This window comes from Falco cherrug, chromosome 6 (genome assembly GCF_023634085.1).
Source record: "Falco cherrug isolate bFalChe1 chromosome 6, bFalChe1.pri, whole genome shotgun sequence".
NCBI classification, from domain to species: Eukaryota; Metazoa; Chordata; class Aves; order Falconiformes; family Falconidae; genus Falco; species Falco cherrug.
The window spans coordinates 23,790,669-23,812,540 of NC_073702.1; positions in this window are offsets into that span (position 1 = coordinate 23,790,669).

Here is a 21,872-nt window from a genome sequence, read left to right on the forward strand (position 1 = left end):
TTCCATACACATGGAAACCCCATTAGAGTTTGCCAGAGCTTCTGGGCAGTTTATAAAGAAATTGAAAGACTGTCAAGAGCAACTTGGATGCCACCACACTATGTTTTTGGCAATAAAAGTACCTTTTTTCATAAAGAAGGACATGATAATAAGCATAACATCTTCCAGATGTTTTTGTAATTTTACTTGCTACACCTGAAAAGTATACAAACTCTCAATTACAAATCCTGCAGTTCCTTCTCTGTCTCTGTTATGATAGTGTTGAAGCTTACGTACCTATTTGCCTACTTTTATGTGCATGAATCCTTTATTAATCCAGCCATGGAATGATCGGATGATTTGGAAAGCATTACATGACATATGGAAAACTTTCAGAATGCAGAAACACAGTGTTGCTTAAGGGCATTCAAAGGATTTTTCTGTTTTTTTCTGAGTCCTGTTAATAGACTGGTTTAGTAGGTGGGAGCCAATGCATTTGATCTGAGAATATATGCTAAGAAATTCACTGCCTGATTAGATGGGATGATGTGTTCAGTAATCAAGACCACAAAATTTTAATACTTTCAAAAAGAATATAATTCTTAAAGCAAATTCTTAATAGCTCCTTTGGATTTTTCCTTCCAGTACAATTTTGAACATCATGTGTGTATGCTGTTCCTGTTGATGGTGTCTTCCTTTGTGCAGTTACTTTGCAATACAAGGGATCCATTGACTTTCAGCAGAAAGACAGATTAGAAAACGTAATTACTTGATAATATTTTGGTATGACAAATATTTGGCATTCTTACATTTTCTATGAAAACTGCTTGTGTACTATTAAATCAGTGAATCCTTATGAACAAGCCAATAACACTTTCCACTGGAGGAAGAAACAAGAGGGGGGAAGTTTATGAGTTGTTTTGATCTTTATTTGTATGAAACTGCATTGTCCACAGGTGGGAAGAAGAGCTGAGAAACAACTTTTCTCTATCTTCTCATGTAGGTACTTTCCAAAAAGGTCCTTCCTTTTCCATGTAAGTTGATTCAGCAGCGGAAACACCATTTTAACTGAGCAACTGCATGGGGGTCCCTATATATTTTAGTTAAAATCACACACGTGAAGCTTTATTTGGAGTCAGTCGCAAATCAAGTATTTGTAAGTCTCTGGCCTCAGGATTAAACTCATTACTGGCCTAAAGATGAACCCATTACTCTTTGCAATTTAGCAGAGGTTAGGCACGTGGTTCCACCATAGTTAGGTTTCTGCACATGGATGCAGGGACTAAGTCCCCATTGTGGCTCTGTATAACTTTCTTTTATAAAAAGCATTACACTTTGCAGAATAAGCCATTTTGCTGCATTTCTGTCTAGCCAAAGACCCTTTTGGATTTAGTATCTCCAAAAGTTGTCTGCTTTTTCTCTCTCTTTTCAGCTAATTAACATTTTGATTACAGTTTTTAATTACCCCACAGCTCAATCCTTGCCATATCTGCATATATTACTATACTTGGATGGGACCTCTCTGGGAAGCCCTAGAACTTGTACTGTTTTCAGTAGTCTTTGAATCCAGAGCTGGGCAGGGAGGCAGCTTTGTCTTTGGTTTTGACTTAAAAACTAAATCAGACATTTCGGATCTTGCCACAGACAAACTATCTTCATTCAACTTACTTCCAAGGTGACACACAGCTACCATGGACATCTCCTTGACTTACACATAGTATTTACAAGATTGTGAAATCAACAGTCCTATTCAACACTGTCTTAAGAATCCTAAAAAGAAATTTCTTTTAAAAAATGAATCATTTGGTTAAACATCAACATTTTTTCTGATTGCTAAAGTAGGATTTCTGTGAGTTGCATTATTGCTCCCTTCTCTCATCTGAATCCCTCAGTCTAGCTATACTACCTATTGTGCCAGCTTCTAGTAAGAAGGTGTCAGTGGAAAAGAGACAAGTCAATAGCCATTACAGGGTTATATTATTATAGTATACATATACAATTATAGATCATATTTTTGTTTCAGTCAGAGAAATGCATTTATTTTATGGATTTTCTGATTGATCAATTGCAAAAATTGCAGTTTCATTTGTAATATGGTTTTATTTTGCTGTGCTGGGAAGAAAAGATTAAGAAACTTGAGATCTAATACTGTAAGAATTTACTGAATAATAGGAAGTGTACACTGTCAGCCAACTCAAGTACTTAATTTGAAGTAAATTGTGCATTACAACTTTTTTTTTTTCCTGCAATATGAAAAACAGAAAGGGAGCAAAGTAATTTGACACAATAAAACAGACCAACATTTCATATGTTCGTAAACACTTTAATAACATAGGTGCATTCTTAATACTAACAATACTATCAAATGAGTTTTCTGTGAAGAGAAGAAACTTGATTATGTTCAGAATTATTGGCTTCTCTTTAAACATAGTATTTTAATAAACCATATTTTTGCAATGGTATGTCTCATTTACTCATCTGATTAAAAACAAGAAAGTTGTGTTTCAGCCTCATATTTCACTGGCCTGCATTTTGATATCCATAACTACCACGCTAATTCAAAGCCTCTGCACACAAGAGATGTTTCATACTTACACATGTGATCTCATATAAGATAGAAGTCAAAAAGTCACCAAGTTTGATGATCTTTCTACTTGAAACTTGAGCATCTGATTCTTGCCACTTCAATAGAGCTAGGGTTAATAAATGAGTTATCTAATGTATGGAAACAGAAGTAAAATTATTATTCCTAAGTGAGCCAGCTGAAGGATGGAACAGCAATATAATTTGAGATACTTTAATGCAGACAGTAGAACTGAAAAGTTGATCCACTCTACATAAGGCTTGCAGAACATGAGCATAGACTTCATGAGAATTATTTGCAGTGAGTTGTTGGTTTTTCCCTATATGTTCTATATGTTACTAAACCTAGATTATTTATAAAGTTGCTTTTCAAAACATAATTAATACTCTGGGGGTCACGCAACTGTTAAATGTTGCATGCAATGGTAGTAATGTGGCTTTCCAAGCAGCTTGGGAGGATCAGTGAGGGCTGGTACTGAGCAAGTTTGCAGACAAGTCTCAGCATGGCTTAGGGAAAGGCTCCTGGGACATCTGGGAGGCCATGGACTGAATGCAGTGTGGGCTAATTAGAATCCACTCTGCAGAAACTACTGAAATAGTGAAACAAATGTTTCTGCTTTGGAGTAAAACCTTTGCATTTCATGTCTGGTACAAGTTCTTAAATCTTATTTTGAAAAGAAAAAAAAACAAAACAAAACATTTTTATCACCCCTGAGAAAAATTGCAGATGTTTCTGGGTTGAACTATCTGCTCCTAGGCCTAAGGTGGTCAACTTGCACAAAAATCAAGGACTGGTGACAGAAAAGTTAAAAAGATGTACTTAAGTTAGCTCATTTCTGCAGGATATTTAAACTTGACTGTATTTGGCATTTTTCAGCACAGAACACACCCGCATTTTAAGTTATTCTTTTCATTCACTGAATCTTAAACTGCATTCTGCTTTACTGCTTACTGTCAATTTTATCCAGGGATTGACCAGATTTGTGCTGTGCAAAATACTTGAACCAGGCAAAACACATTTCTTTTTCTTGACAGATGCAAGAATTTAATTATGTAAATATAGAATAAGTCCTAAATTCAATTACTTAGAGATTCATCTGTATCTGTCCAAAATTCTTTATGGTCTCTCACTTGAGGTGACATTTTTTTGACAGCTGTCTATTCTAATGCTTGTAAATATAATCATAATAATTTAATTAAAGTTTCTGCCATAGGTCTATTAATAACATCATACCTGCTACTAGAAATTTTTCCCAAATAGTACTGCAAGTCAGATTCTTAAGCTATTTTGGCATTCAAAACAAAACAAAAAATCTTATCAAATATTTTTCAAAAACTTTAGGTATATGAGTAAGTTTGAATAGTTGGTAGCTTAAAGATTGTAGATTGCATCTTAAATTCCTATTATTAAATAACAGTGCCCTTGCAATTATGATAATGTCATATAAATTGACCATTTCCATTGTTTTTATAGTATGCTAAACAGAGTCAAACAAGTGTAGTACTTGAGCAGATTAAGTGTGCTGACATTACTCATTTTACCAGTCTGACAGAATCATAGAATGGTTTGGGTTGGAAGGGACCCTTAAGGTCATATAGTTCCAACCCCCCTGCCATGGTCAGAGACACCTTCCACTAGACCAGGTAGCTCAAAGCCACATCCAGCCTGGCCTGGCTGGCCAGGGATGGGGCATCCACAGCTTCTCTGGGCAACCTGTCCCAGTGCCTCAACACTCTCACACTAATGAATTTCTTCCTGATATCTAATCTACATCTACCCTTTTCCAGTTTGAAGCCATTCCTCTTTGTCCTATCACTCCACACCCTTGTAAAAAGTCCCTCTCCAGCATTCTTGTAGGCCCCCTTTAGGCACTGGCAGGCTGCTATACAGTGTCCTTGGAGCCTTTTCTTCTCCAGGCTAAACAACCCCAACTCAGCCTGTCTTCATAGGACAGACATCTATTAATAAAACGTAACACAGTGTTTCAACTTATTACATTGAATTTATCAACTATTTTATCTATATCTATTATTGTCAGATTTGGCTCAAAAACCTACATCAGAGAGGAAACTTAAATGGAAAATTAAACGTTTACCTGTACTTCTCTCAGTGAAATTAAGAAACTAATAGTTTTCATGATATTAAATAATTAATCTCGAACTTCAAATAGTTAACTTAAGAGAAATTCAGATTTTAAACTGTTGTCCAATTTGGAACATACTGGATTTTATTTGAAATAAAGTCCAGGCTAAATATCTTGAGATCAATGTTTAAGTGATTCACTTTCAGTTTCTAGATGAGCTGGAAATATCCAACTGCATTGTCAAGAAAAAATTCTAGCTTTGAATTAGGCTTTATGTGAAAAAAGGAGTTGATATTAAAGAAAAAATGTGCTGGTTTTTTCCAGCATAAGATTGGTTCATATTGGAACAAATTATTACTTGGTTTTAGTATAAGGTCCCAGTAGAACTCCTGCCTGCTTGCTTGCTTTTTTTAAAAAGGATTCATGATGCAAGATTGTAGCTTATTTTCCCTGAAAATCTTTTCCAGGAATTTCACATTCTTAAAGATACAAACTCATAGCAAGTACAAAGACAATGTATTTAAATGGCAGAAGTATCGAGAAAAAAACTGGTATTAAGAAGTATATAATTCTTAAGGATTCTTAAGGGATAACAAAAAGTTTATGTATTGGTGAATAGAGAGGGATATGGTATTTCTTAGCATTCCGCAAGATTCGGTCAACACATATATATTCTAGTACCTTCCTTTAGGCTTGGAAGACTGCTAGTTTTTACAAAAAACTAATTTTCATCAGAAAATCCTCCAGAATACCATTTTGCGAAATTTAAATTATGAGCTTTCTTGATATGCCTTTAGAATTTAAATAGGATTTTCATACATATTAAGAGTCCCTACAATCTCAGAGAAATATTAATGAAAGAAAATAATTTAAAACACCTTTTAAAAATACTATTTAGAAGTTTTATTTTTGGGGGCATAGCTTTTTTTTTTTGCTTTTTTTTTGGTGGTTCAGTAGTGAAAGACTAATGTAATTAAGGGATAAATTTAATGATATTTTTAGAAATATTATCGATGTTTGGCCAAAATATTTTGAAATTCCTCTTGAGCTCTTCCAGCCACAACAAATTTCCACTACTTTCAAATGGTTGTGCTGTCATTAGTCACTACCTGGTGTTGTAAGACAGCAAAATATTTTCAAAGTGCTTTAAAAATTTTCCCTACAACCTGCTGCATATTTTTTAATTAATTATATTTTTAAAGCTGTGGTAAAATAAAATTTTACCCTGGGAAATGCAAAATAAATAAAAAAAAATTGTAAGGATTTTTATAACTCAGTGAATATCCCTAAGAAAAACATTAATCAAATTTGCCCTAGGATTTATTTGCAAATTGCACCAGAAGTATCCTATATCACAGTCCACTTCTACATTCCCTGACTTCTCTGTATCTCAGGATGCAATACCTAATTGGAGTGCTGAAAGTGTACAATAATATGATAGAGACAGAATTCCAATATTTTACTTTTTGCCTGGGATAAAATGGCAAGCTATAGATCTTGAGAATAAACATCAGTAAATTTTGCTGGGATTAATTCTGCTGAAAATTTAATTGCAGAGCTGTTGACTGAGTCCCGTTTCAAGCAAATCCTGATAACTGAATAGTGCACATTGAAATTGCTAATTAAAATTTTTCTTAAGAACTGGAATGTTGGTTTCTGTGCATCTTACAGTAATGTTTTTTGAGTTAGTAAGTCAATAATCTTTTTTTATATATATATACATATAATACAACTCAGTTTATTACTCTTTGTTTAATGAATTCTCTTTTTATGGAAATAAATTTTATTTTGAACAAAAATATAAATAAATACAAAACATGATCCTAATCATGTCAATGAATAAAAATTTTCCATTCCGTTATATATAAAGCTCTGCTTATATGTTTCATTTTGAGATACTTTCACCTGAATTTACCACATGAATCCTGGAAATACTGCTAAGGTTCTATTCATTTAGAAGAAAGTCTAACAATTATTTTGAAGTTTTCATAAACACAAATACAACCTTTCCCCATATCAAACACCTGCTTCCCAGATTCAACACTGTGCTCTAAACCAGTCATACCTTTGTTCATTTTACTTCAATTATTAAATTTAAGTAAAGCTGTCTTGAAATGCCGCAAGTCAAAACTCTACTCTGACCTGATTGTCTGGACATATCTCTAGTTGATGAAACAATACCAGCACGTACCTCAGGACATTGTAAGTCACACAGACACACACTCAAGTGCAGACATACACACATATTTATGGAGCTTCCTGAATTTCTACATTGTCTACAAATTGATTCTAGATTACTATTTTTGATTAGGTGCTGACACTCTACAGTAGTTAAAATAGGCCTGATGATTTTCTCTTCTTCGTGTATACCAGTTCTTGAACTTGTCTATTCTTTTGAGTCAGTGGTGCAACTAAGATTTTAAATATAAGACACTTCAACAAACAGGTTTTCTGGAGTACTTTCAATAGTCTGACTTCCTTTAGCCATGCAACCTTCAGACCCAATCCAGCATTCTTTTTCTGTCTACAGTGTCGAAGAATCTTGAACATTTCATTAATTAATGAGTAAAGATTAAAGAATAGAGAGTAAACTAAAGCAAATCACTGATTAACAATATTTAAATGACTCAATGTTCAGAGGCCAGAGACAAAAAGTAGCAAGCTGGTAGAATGTTTTTCTAAATATTTAGACATTCAAAGTAAAATGCATCCCTTCTATTTTAGCTTTTTTACAGCTTCTTTGAACCATTTATGAAATGTGAATTCTTTGTGACTTGTAGGTGAAGATAGATTTCATTTACTATTTCTACAAAATATTTTTTTCAAGTAAACTATTTCTTCCTTTCATAATCTTCTCTGAAAATCATTAATTCCTGAATAGTCCTAACTGGAATTATTTTTTTTTCTCTCAAAATAATTGTAAGAGGAGGATAATAAGTCAGCTAATGAGTTCTGCAATGAAAGAAAAGCTGATGGGCCTAACAAAAGCTAGGCAGATATGGGAAGCTGTTGAAGTCAAACACTGCTGTCTGACTCCTTGCAGACTATCAATATTTACAAGATGCATAAGCTACCAATGAGGTGTAACAGGTGACAGGATTGTATTCTTCTTCTATGACACAGGAATATTAGGCAAACATACTGCCATGGCCCAAACCCATTCTGTAATGGGATCCTATAACTCTGTAGTTATTCCACCTCAGCTCTCACTTGGTTGATGTTTTCAACTTTCCAATGGAATATATACTTAATAATTTTAGGCATACTTGAGTATTACCTGATACGATTTTTTATTTCCTCTGACATATTAAAAATAAGTAATATCACAAACATTATTTACATTAAAAATAGGAATATGATCTTATCATAGAATCATTTATGTTGGAAAAGACCATTAAGATCATTTAGTTCAGCAACTAACCTAACACTACCAAGTCCAACACTAAACTATATCCCTAGATGCCACATCTACCCATCTTTTAAATACCTCCAGGGATAGTGACTCAACCACTTCCCTGGGCAGCCTGTTCCAATGCTTGATAACACTTTTGGTGAAGAAAATTTTGCTAATATCCAATCTAAACCTCTCCTGGTGCAACTTTTGTCCTATCACTTGTTACCTGGGAGAAAAGACTGACACCCACCTCGCTACAACCTCTTTTCTTTTCAGGTAGTTGTAGAAAGTGATAAGGTCTCACCTGAGCCTCCTTTTCTCTAGGGTAAATGACCCCAGTTCCCTCAGCTACCTCTCTTAAGATTTGTTCTTTACACCCTTCACCAGCTTCGTTGCTCTTCTTTGGACATACTCCAGCATTTCAGCGTCTTTCTTGCAGTGAGAGACCCAAAGTTGAACACGGGATTCAATGTGTGGCCTCACCAGTGCCAAGTACAGGGGAACAATCACTTCCCTAGTTCTGCTGGCCACACTGTTTCAGATACAAGCCAGGATTCTATTGGCCTTCTTGGCCACATGTGCACACTGCCAGCTCATATTCAGTCAGCCATCAACCAGCACCCCCAGGTCCTTTCCCACCAGGCAGCTTCCAGCTGTTCTTCCCCAAGCCTGTAGCGCTGCCTGGGGTTGTTGTGACCCAAGTGCAGGGCCCAGCACTTCTCCTTGTTGAACCTCATACAACTGGCCTTGGCTCATCAGTCCAGCCTGTCCAGACCCCTCTACAGAGACTTCCTACCCTCAAGCAGATCAATACTGCCCCACAGCTTGGCGTTGTCTTCAAACTTACTGAGGGTGCACTGAATTCCCTTGTCCAGATCATTGATGAAGACATTAAACAGAACTGACCCCAATACTGAGAGCCCTGGGGAACACCACTTGTGATGAGCCGCCAGCTGGATGTTACACCATTCACCACCACTCTTTCAGCTCAGCCATCCAGCCAGTTTTCTACCCAGCAATCGGTACACCCATGCAAGCCACAAGCATTCAGTTTCTCCAGGAAAATGATGTGGGAAATGGTGTCAAAGGCTTTACCAAAGCCTATGCACACAACATCGACAGCCCTTCCCTCATTCACTAAGCAGGTGACCTTGTCACAGAACGAGATTGCTTGTCAAGCAGGACCTGCCTTTCCTGAACCCATGCTGGCTGGGCCTGATCCCCTGGTTGTCCTGTGCCACATGATGGTACTCAGGATGATCTGCTCCACAGCATTCCCTGGCACCCAGGCCAGACTCACAAGCCTGTAGGTCTCTGAATCCTTCTTCCAGGCCTTCATTTATCCAGCATTTGCTACGGTAGTTTTATGAGGTTATTAACTATTTATTTTGAAATAGAAGATGATTGTCTACTAGTAACCAAAATAATTTATGATTCACAGAAAAATAGTTAATTCAGGCTTTATATATATTTACTTTTAAATATATTCTCTTTATCTATGATAATAATGGTTTGATCACACACAGGCATGGTTGAGAAAATTTTTATCTGACATGTAATTATGAAAAAATATGAAAGTCTCTGTTTTTTTTAAATCTTGAACCTGGTTTGCTCCTCTACTGTCCCAGTTTCACCCCAGCCTAGTTTGACTGATATCCATGAATAAAATTCTTTGAAAGAAGAATCAAGGCCACTACTTTTCTGCTGCAACCTCAATGAGCAGTCAAACTATTTCCAGTGTTCTCTATATTGACAAGAGATTTACCCCAACAGGAATATATATGAAAGTGACACAGTTGGTGCCAAGAACCCAATATTGATACTGTGTACATTGTAGAAGGTTTTACACCAGTTTGCATTGAATGGTCCTATGGTTCTGCAGACAAATTCCTGTTGTCACAGCAGAACATTTAAAATTACACTTTAAACATTCATTATCAGATCTGCTCCCCACCAGTTTTTATCTCAGTAGAGTCTGAAGCCTGTTTAGAGCTGTTTTCATTACTTTGATGCAAGGAAATAATAGCCAACTTTTAAATGCTTGCATCATATCAAACTGAAAATGCAGTCCTACATCCCACCTCCATTTATGAACTCAGTTGTTAATCCTGATTACTTCTAGTCGCTGAAAGAGTTTTATTGCATTCTTAAATCAGACAGAAATATTTTGTCTTTCCTTTTATTAACAATGCTTGTCAATACACTTATAATTGTATGTGTGTCCACATGTGAAATTACATGATTTACAGTCCTATTTTTGTACCTGTTGTTTCACACTGAGTCTGTTTTGGAGTGAACAAGCTTGTTCCATTTGAGACCAGCCAAGATATGATTCTGGAGAAAGTTTGTTCCAGAACAGTTCCCATCAGAAAGTGTGGGTGCCTCTTTGCTGTGCCTAGCTGTCTCTGCCATCCCAACAGGGGACTCCTATGTATCCTCCTGCCATTTGCAAGGCAGAGAACAAGTTGGGAATTTTTTCATACAACAATTCTACCCGTACCATTCAATGAAAATCACACCTTATCTGAAGACCTTTGAACTGACCCTCTTCCTATCACATACTTAATGCCATCGATGTACTGTATATGGCTCAAAGGAGACCCAAACCAAAATCCATATGTTTTCAAGGTACTTTAGAGGATATTAAGCTTTACAAGAGTAGAGTCACTGTACTTTTCTCTATTGACCTCCCTGTGTCTTTGCACTCTTTAGCAGTACAGATACAGCCCCTGGCTAGAGTTTCTAGCCTGCTAGGGTGACTTAAGTCACCTTCAGTAAGTTGCTTAGTTTTCATGTGTGATTGACTAATAGCAATTTCTGACCTTACAATGGCTTCAGGAGGATAAATACCTTAAACTGAATCTGGATGTGGCCTTCTGTCCATATAAGAGGTAGTGGTCATTAGTTTTCCATCACCCAAGACACAGATTCATGAAAGAAGCTACTTCCTAGGACCTGGTCTCTGTAGCAGAGCTACCGAGAGCACCAGGGACACACCTGACACAGAGGCCTCATCAAGATTACATCAAGCGAATGACCCATGCATGTCTCCTTTGCTAGCTGCTATCTCTTGCTCCCCCAGCCACTGTGCCATTACCAGCTGGTGGAGAACAGCAGTGCCAGTGCTATGACAGAGGACACGAAAGCAGATTAATGATGCTCTTTTTGTGACTGCAGATGTGTGTCAGACTGCTGAGCAGCTAGATACTGTAATGGTGAGGGCAGCTATAAATGGACCGATCATCATTGCATTTAACTGCATCAGCACACCTATTATTTGTAACATTTGGACTGTGTTCCAAATGTTCAGAAAGAAGCCATTAATTAAGCCAATAAATGAGAATTTGAGTAATTGATTAGTTCATCTAATGTCTCTCTGGTATTAATAGTGCATTCTTAAATACTGTCCTGGTTAATGGAGTTGGTAATGAGTAACATATCAACCTGTGAACATTATTAGGCTCAGACAAAATAATTACTAACATGACAGTGAATACATCTTACCCTATGGAGGAATGAATTCACTTCAGCAGGTATTTCTTAAGTTGTTGGGGATTCACATGTATTGGCTGTAGAGATCTATGCTTCACACAAAACAGGAGAATGAAGTGTGTACATGTTCTGCAGGAAAAGAAGGAGAAGGAGGTAGAGGCAAAATGGATGTTACTGATAAGTCAATGCCATAGCCTGTTTTACTGCAAGGTTCTCTTAAAACACCATGAGTCATTTACCTGAACAAGTAAAGGAACCTAAAAGGTAGAAGGTGCTTTGCCTCAGGCAAGTAGCTTATTCTTAATCTCCCTTTTTTTCCTGTTTGCTATGGGGAAAAGAAACAATTATTCCTAATGCAGGGCCAAAAAAGAAAGCGGGGGGGGGGGGGGGGGGGGGGGGGAGGGAGGAAAGTATATATCCCTGCAGCCTATACCTATTTGTCACACTGACGGAACTGCCTCTTATAGCTACTGCTGTTCACAAGTTGGCTTTAAAAGTTCAGAGATCTTAAGAGAAAATTTTGCTTTATTTTTTGCCATCCAGCCCCACCCCTGCCCAGTGGCTTTTCCACCGTTATAGGCTGTTTATCCAGAGTGATTTATATTTGTCAGGGGAATGGTTTGTGGGTTAATTGCAAAGTGGGCACCTCAGTATGTATTGCAATTGAAGAACATAATTCTATATGCCAAAACCAGAAAGTAAAGCTGAAGAATGGAGATGTTCACTGTTACTTTATCTCCTTTCTCTCACTCGTCTTTTCCTTCCCTTGCCTTGGATTTCCAGATGTACTAACTTTTGCAATCACTGCAGGGCTTTTCTTTCTTTCAGATTTGCAATAAATCCTCAACAAATAGGCTTCAGTGACATGAGTACATGTATTATATAATCCTGCATTTGCAAGGATGGTTAAGAGTCATCAGTATCTTTCTCCCACTCACAGTACCAGATTTAGAATGTGACTATTATACAGAAAAAGTCACTTTATTAACAGCCAACCCCACCTCTACAGATTTGATACTATTACACCCTTTTGACTGTTTATATCTTTTCAATTTATTTATTTCAGGGACTGAATTGTCAGGTGACAGTATTATGCGGATGTTGTCCCTCTTCTGCCAGCTAATTTGAGATTCTCAAAGAAGACAATGGCTAAAATATATGCTTTTAATAAAAGAACTGGGAAAGTGTCCTGGTTTCAGCTGGGATAGAGTTAGTTTTCTTGTTGTAGTTGGTATAGTGCTGTATTTTGGATTCAGGATGAGAATAATGTTGATGACACACTGGTGTTTTAGTTGTTGCTGAGTAATGTTTACACTAAGTCAGGGACTTTTTAGTTTTTCCTGCTGCCCTGCCAGTGAGGAGGCTGAGGGTGCACAAGAAGCTGGGAGGTGACACAGCCAGGACAGGTGACCCAAACTGGCCATATGGTGCCATAAACTGAGCTAGGGGGAAAGCAGGCTGGGGGGCTCTGCTGCAGAACAGGCTGAGCATCCATGAGTTGGTGGTGAGAATTGGTTTTCATTTGCATTGCTTGACTTTCTTGGATTTTCTTTCTTTCTCTTTTTGATGTTATTTCCTTTTTCATTGCATCAACAACAAACAATGACGATGATGATAATGATAATAATAAATAGTAGTTGTTGTTATTATTATTAATAATAATAATTTTATTAAACTGTGTTTATCTCAATCCATGGATTTTCCTAATTTTACTCTTTCAATTCTCTCCTCTATCCCACCAGGGCAGGGAGTAAACAAACAGTTGTATGGTCTTTAGTTGCCAGTTGGGGTTAAACTATGACAGAAAGATGGGTGAAAATGGGCAGTTATTTTTGGATTATGTGAACTATATCCAACAGAGAATTTAGGAAGTAGAAGGGCTAATTAAATAACTTTATAAATGAAGCATACTGCAATGCACAGAAGAATAACCTATACTTTCTTTAGAAACTCAGATTGTAGAAGACTTCAGAAAACTTTGGTGATTACAGTTCTCAAAAGCGTATTAACCTCATGGCAAAATACAGGTGAAACCTCACTTTGAAGAAATGTCAGAGTATTCTGCGGTTTATCTCAGTCACCTGTCTGTTGGTTTTGTGGTGTTTTGTGTGAGGATACCTTGTAAGCTTTCTTAATCAGAATTCATATGCCGTTAAAGTGTGCTGTGAGGGCATTTAGTATTAGAAGTTGATAGTTTTCAAAAATACCAGGGTTTTTCAATTAATTCATGGGGTTTAAAGCAAAATATAACTTTTGGCTAAAGATTCTGGCACTTTAACAATCACTAATAATAATAAAAAATTGTATTTTATGTCTCCTGGTGATGGGAAGATGGAAGAACTATTTTTTATTTCTTATGATTGCATCTTCAGCAAAATTTGAATAATATTTTAAAGAAATTAAGCACTTCAATTTTCACTTTAAAAAATGTTGAAAATACATGTTTTCATTTAGCTCTAGCACTATTTTCAGGTTTGTGCATTCAAAATGGCTAATAAGGAAGCATCCAGAAACAAAACAAGTATCCTTGAAAACCTGAATATTAAAAAGGAACTAGCTAGCAAAAACCAAACAGCTTTAAATCAGATTAACTATCTAAAAAATATTTCAGAAATGTACCAAAGACACTGTGTTCAAAGTAGTTTTTAGACCTAGAGTCCCTGGGAGTTCATGAAAAGGCATATATAGATTTTAATTAAATCTCTATCCATTTAAGTAAGAAGAGTTCTAAGATTAGTTGCTCCAGCAAAAAATATCTAAATCAGAACTTATAGCAATGTTAAAGCAAGTTATTTGGACATCTAATTTCAGCTGTTGGAACCCAGTTTTGAGACCAGCATTACCAGCTGAATGAAGACCGTATCAATAGCACCCAGCTTTAAGCTCTGCAGATTACTAATAGGGACACCCAGAAAAATCTCTCATCCTTATATGCAAAACCTATGGCCAAGAACCTTGAATGCTCGGAACTGCCCTAGTCCAGATGTTCCCTCCTACTAAAAGTCATAGTAGACCAGGAAATAGAAAATACGAGAAGTTTTATGGGAAAGTTTTTTAAGAATATTAGAAATTAATGCAGCACTTGGGTCACATCAATGCCATACACTGCTAACAGGCTTGGGGAAGAGTGTCTGGAAAGCTGCCTGGTGGAAAAGGGCCTGGGGGTGCTGGTTGACAGCTATCTGAATATGAGCCAGCAGTGTGCCCAAGTGGCCTTTTGGGCCAATAGCATTGTGATTGTATCAGAAACAGTGCAGCCAGCAGGGCAAGAGAGGAGATTGTCCACCTGTACTCTGCACTGATGAGGCTGCACGTCAAATCTTGTGTTCATTTTTGGGCCCCTCAATTCAAGAGGGACACAGAGGTGCTGGAGTGTGTCCAAAGGAGGGCAATGGAGCTGGTGAAGGGTCTGGAGCCCAAGCCTTATGAGGAGTGGCTGAAGGAACTGAGGTTGGTTAGTCTGGAGAGGGGGAGATTCAAGGGGCGGGGCATTATTGCTCTCTACAACTACCTGGCAGTAGGCTGTAGGCAGGTGGGGGCTGGCCTCTTCTCCCAGGCAAGAAGTGATAGGACAAGAAGTAACAGACTCAAGTGGCACCAGGGGAGCTTTAGATTGGATATTAGGAAAAAATTCTTCATTGAAAGGGTGGTGAAGCATTGGAAGAGGCTGCCCAGGGAGGTGGTTGAGTCATCATCCCTGGAAGAGTTTAAATAACGCGTAGCTTCGGTTCTTAGGGACACGTTTTAGTTTTGACTTGGCAGTGCTATGTTAATGGTTGGACTTGATGACCTCAAAGATCTTTTCCAGCCTAAATGATTCTATGATTTTAATATTTCTGGACACTTTGCTTAATGCTTATTGGTCCAAATTATCTCTGACTGAATATGTAAGCATGTACCTCAATACACTTAGGACATGGTCATCACACCCAGCTAAAAAGGATTTTATGCATCAGTCTCAGACAATTATTCATAAACCTAATCTGATGGTTTAAGTGTCCTTTTTAAGTACTCTGTCATGCAACATTGTCAACAGTTAAGACTATGGTTATTTAAGCAATTAGTATTGACATAAATTGTACTGTAGGTGTTGAGAAAGGCTTTGTTTTGGATAAGGTTTTTAAATATCTGCATGCTATAGCTAGACAGACATATCCAGTTCAATCTGTGCTGCACTGACTAAAATAGTGTCCAATATGACTGAAAAACAAAGCAGCAAAGAAGTGCGGGCACCAGTTTTGGGAGACCATAATGTAAGCAGTCTGTAATGTTGCAGTATATTCTCTGAAAACTGTGAAATTAGCATTTGCTCCTATGAGTCGTGGTTAACTCTCACTGCTTAGACTAGAGTAAAACTTCAGTTGAAGTCCAGTGCTTTTTGTACTGGAAAAGAAAATTTTGACAATAACAAACACTGAGATAAATATATTGGGCCAAAATCTATTATGCATGTAACTCAGATATATGTCCATAGAGATAGTATTTAAGCAGCCATGATAAATATGCATTCTTGACTGAATAAATACAAGTAAAGCTTCTCCCATTTTCATCAACCTATTTCACACATTATTTTTCAGCTTTATGGGCTTCAGCCAATTAAGTTACCTATTTTTTTGGAAACTTCTTCTTATGCACATTCATAACCCATATACCATACTTTATACTTAGAAAGGAGTGGGAGGCATTGATGGTTTTTGCTTTGGTTTTTGTACACTTTGTGACGCACAGGGAGTTGGAAGGCTGGTTAATCATTAAATCAACTAGTAAAAAAGAATATTATTAGCATATTTTTAAGTATTAACTGGTTTATTCTTTAACAGCTATAAGGTTCTCTCTGTTGCTTTTAATTTTTTTTTTTTTCTGAGTCTGTCCTATGGAGACTATTTCTTTTAGTCTGATGTTAATTGCTTCTGGAAAATGGTGAAACCTATATATTTTATAACTTGTCCAGTAAGGATGGAAAATACCTGCAAACTTTGGTGACCAGAGCTGCATTTTGCAAGTCATTAAACAAAATGTCTTTACTTTGTATTAGGTCATTTCCATCTTTTTTCTCCGATAGCCTCAAATCAGCTTTTTCCAATTAGTTTATTTATCATGGTGGAGCATATAATTATTTTTTTCTGTTTGGAAATACAAATTATAACACACATGAAAGATGTTTCTCGTGTTTTGTTAAAAAATTATTTCCCTGCCACACCATATAAAATGTACTCATCTTTGCCTTTGGTGAAGGCAAAACAGGAAATTACTTTGAATGCATGCTGCATGTACAAATGAAGATAATTTATATAATTAAAACAGTGTGGAACCCATGTGTGTGTTTGCAGACAGAACTGGCTCCATAGTGATATCTCCTGATGCTGTGGCTAGTAATTAATATGATGCACACTTTTGTTTGCTTAGGGTATAAAGTCTGGAAGAACTGAGATTTTATTATGGAAGGTTTTGCTGTTGGGGCAATTTGTTAACTTTGTGTGATGAATACACTGCCATGTTCACATTCCTTTGTATATATTGTGTCTTAGTAGTAATTTTGTTTTGTTTAATAAGAAACCTAAGTACAAGTCAAGATTCAGTATACCATAACTGAATTACCCTGATATCGTTTGGATGGTTGAGTCTGTATTCAGTAAGAATGTAGAGCAGGTCTTCCTGGAAACTATGTTAAGGCACATGGAAAATAAAGGAGGAGGTTATTGGTGGCAGCCAATATGGCTTCAATAAAATCATGCCTGAAAATTTGGTGGCCTTCTGTCATGGGTTTACAGCATTGTTGGGGAAGGGAAGGGCAACTGACCTCACCTACCTGGACTTGTGCAAAGCATTTGACACTGTCCCCCATGTCATCCTTGTCTCTAAACTGGAGAGACATGTTTGACGAGTGGACCACTTGGTGGATAAGGAATTGGCTAGATGCTTGCACTGAAAGAGTTGCAGTCAATGTCCAAGTGGGGAGACCACTGATGAGTAGCATTCCTCAGGGGTCAATATTGTGCCTGGCACTGTTTAACATTTTTATCTGCAACATGGACACTGAGATTGAGTGCATGCTCAGCAAGTTTACTGATGACACTGAACTGTGTCGTTTATCAGCACGCTGGAAGCAAGGGATGCCATCCAGAGGGACCTTGACAGGCTTGAGAGGAGAGCCCATGCAAACCTCATGGAGCTCAGCAAGGCCAAGTGCAAGGTCCTGCATGTGGGTTGATGCAATCCCAAGCACGTATACAGGCTGGGGCGAGAATGGATGGAGAGCAGCCCTGAGCTGAAGGACTTTGGGGTGTTAGTTGACAAGAAACTCAGCATGACTTGGCAATATGTGTTTGTGCCCAGAAAGCCAACCATATCCTGGACTGCATGAAAAGAAACATGACCAGCAGGTTAAGGCAGGTGAATCTTCCCCTCTACTCTCCTGATACCCCACATGCAGTACTGCATTCAGCTCTGAGGCCCCCAGCATAAGAAGGACATGGACCTGTTGAAGCAAATCCAGAGTAGGGCCCTGAAGATGATCAGAGGGCTGGAGCACCTCTCCTACAAAGACAGGCTGAGAGAATTGGGGTTGTTCAGCCTGGAGAAGAGAAGGCTCCAGGGAGACCTTATAGCAGCCTGCCAGTAACAAAAAGGGGGCCTACAAGAAAGCTGGAGAGGTACTTTTTACAAGGGCTTGTAGTGATAGGACAAGGGCAAATGGTTTTAAACTGAAAGAGGGTAGGTTTAGATTGCATATTAGGATGAAATCATTTACTGTGAGGGTGGCAATACACTGGAACAGGTTTTCCAGAGAAGCTGTGGCTGCCCCATCCCTGGAAGTGTTCAAGGCCAAGTTGAATGTGGCTTTGAGCAACCTGGTCTAGTGGAAGGTGTCCCTGTTCATGGCAGGGGGATTAGAACTAGATGATCTTTAAGGTCTCTTCCAACCCAAAGAATTCTATTGATTCTGTGGTTCTATAATAAGGCAAGGAGATATGGATGAAGTGTGTTAGAAAGATGAACACTGATAAAGCAGAAGAAGAAGAATAAGAAGGAAAGTTACAACAATTGGTATTAAGATATGTAGGGTTGTGACAGGAGATCATGAAGTTGCACTCAAAAAAAGAATACAAGTTGTCTTTGTGCCTTTTCCATTTCCTGGGTCTCAAGGAGTATTGGAGAATAACAGTCATGTCCTCACTCCTGCAGGCAAGGATCTCTTTGCAAGGATGTATATCAGGGCTGTGAGAAACTGGTACCTAGACAAAGTCTGAAGGATGTATATGATATAGCAACACCTTCCACCATTGCTCTATCTCTTTGCCACCTAAAAGTTCTACAGCTCAGGGAAAATATCTGGTTAAAAACATTTGTATTTTTAGCCTCTTGACATAACCACAGCAGCCTATTGGACTGTTCTGGAAAAGAAAAAAAGCACAGGGTGCTACAGGATTTTTATTTTCTGTAGAGAATTTGAAATACATTGAAAATAGTGTTAATGTATTTCACATCTGTGGGGTTTTTTTCCTTTCTTTTTGAATGGCAAGCAATCTAGGTGATTTATCAGGGCATCAGGAAGATGAACTCAGGACTGTTTTTTTCCAAGGAAGAAGAAAATAATTTAAGACTCCACCAAAAGCTCCTTGCTTCCAGCATGCATTTTTCCATGGAATATACAGGGCTTTGAATCAAGGAACAGCTCTCCATTAGCTAGAACTCCAGGAATGAAAGGCAATGAAAAGACAAAAAAATAATAATAGGATTGCTATGAATCCCTCAGTTTGATTTATTACTGTATTAATATGTACCTTTTATGTTAATATTTTTAATTTTGTCTACATTTGAAGGCTTCTGAGAAAGAAAGGGCCTTGGAATGCTGCAGGATCATCTACTAAATAGGCATAACACAGAGGTGTTTCTATACTCTTTGCTTTCTTACTACTCGGGTAAGTGGCATTCAAAACAATCCCAGTGCTAACATTAATCATAGGTCACATCTGTGTATACAGGTGAAGAAATAAACTGAAATGCATTTGCAGCCTGTGAGGGACATCACTAGATACCAGAGACATCCATCCAGTGCATTTTTATTTTTGGATGCAATTTTTTTTTGTCTAGAGTAGGCAAAAGATTAATTTCTCACACATACTACTCAATTATTTATAGTAAACAACAGCAGTTTTCCTTGTCACTGTTGGCTGTTTACTGCTGTTTCTGTGTTATAAAAAATTCAGTGGTGATAACTACTTTACTAATAAAAATCAAAACCTTAAACCCCAGTTATAGTAGATGAAGTACTTATGGAAACAAACAAGACAACCAGTTTAGATAAATTTAGTACCCATTTCTTGTAGACAGTGAAAGACATACCACTAAGATTTAGATTTGTTTTTCAGGGAGCATCGTCTTCATCTAGAACTTCAACATTTTATTAATCTGTTACTATTTTAAGATCTTATTGAAAGACAGGAGCTGTTGAAGTAAAAAGCAGTGTTCACATTGGCTTGGCTGCAGGCTGTTAAACGAAACCCATAGTTCAGCAATATTTAACAGACATAATACTTCCTCCTTATGTGTGATTTAATGCCAGTACTTTTAAATGTTCATATCACAGCTAACAGACTAATAGAAAGCATTAACTCATTTAGAAAAACAAAAGAGGTCAAAGCCTTTTGTTTTTGTTACTGCTGATGGTAGTGTGTACCCAAATTAAGTTACTGCTCTTGAAGTTTCAAATAACAAAAAATGTGATAGTTTATCCTGAAAGAAGAATGTTGCTCAAAAGCAGTGGTAAACAAAATAAACTAACATCAGGAGAATAATCAAATAAACCTGTTGCTGCTTTTCTTTCTTGATGCAAAGAGGTATTTTTCTGCTACAGTAGTGAATGATAGTTGCCTTTTCAGTCAGGGGTATCCTGAAATAATTTTAGCATATGTCTATCGTTAGAAATAGTAAAACAAGTGGTAGTTATCTTTATGTGGGAACTATATTTTTGGGTAATACTGTCATACATAAAATTGCTTTAAATATAACATATGTTAATATTAAATACATCTTTCTTATTTATAATATAAAAATACTTTTATTCTAATCATTGGCAGTGGCAGGTAGTACCATCCCATACTTGATTCTTCTTGTGGTTTTGAAACCAGTTCTGATTAAAAACTTTGTACTCTATTATATCAATGACAAAATTTCTGAAGTGGATTAAAAGATTGCTCACTGGCAGATCTTAAAAGGTAATCGTCTGTTAGGAATCGTTATAAAAAAATCATTTAGGTTTAAGTACTTCAGAAAAAAAAAAAAACAACAAAAAAACCAATTAGACAAAGGAAGGACATGCACTGAGGAAGAAAGAGAACAGGTAAACTTACAGTATTCTAAAATGCACCAGTTCGTATATAGTATTACTTATACTACTTAAAACATTTCATGAAACCGCTCCGCTGCATCCCCCGCCCCCCCAAATGGTTGAAATAATATCTAGCACTTCCAATATCTAATATCATTATTAATTAAAGATTAACCAAAAAAAAAAAATCAGTCTGCTTAGTTGAACAAGAAAGTTTTATAAGGACTTCTTACAGCAGAGAAGTACTTTCATATGGAATAAATATATTGTACTACAGTACAATGTACTAGGACTGAATGCGTTAATGTGTTGATTAAATGTTATAGCCTGAGATCTATCCAACAGTATAGTGTACAATCAGTGATTGCCACTAGTATTAAAATTTTTATAGGTTCCAGAAACACGTGAAAGACTTGAACACAAGGGCCCCAAATTGTAATACTTCCAGAAAAAAGAATCTTTGAGTACTTATTCATGACAAATGGTATTTTTGCCTTCATGTACAAGTATTTAATTACAGATATTTATACAAACTGAATAACACTTCCAAAAGGAAAACATTAGATGACAGTCTCCTAATTAAGGCAAAACCTCTAACACAATTTGAAAACCTTGCTTAAACGCTTTGTTGCAGAAAAAGTGTTGCTCTAGGATTTCCTTAACAAACAGGTTACAGGTGGTGTTTATGTAATTGTCTTGCTTACTATTCTGGTGGTTTTGGAGTGAGGATCTGAAACTGTTTTTTCTTGTTGCACTATACATTTCCATGTTCATCTCACTGCTCTGAACCAAGCGAAAAAGTGATTTGCTTCCTGATATAAGTCACTGTTACTTGCATTTACATATTTTCCTTGCTGCCTTCTCTGTGTATTCCTGTGTTTTTCTTCTTTACACTTTCGTTTTTCCAAGAATTTCCTGCAGATAAAGGTCTCACCGTGACTAACACACTTCTGTGAAATTTTGAGTAAGAGAGAAGCGACTTGTGCCTATAAATGTTTTCTAACAAGCT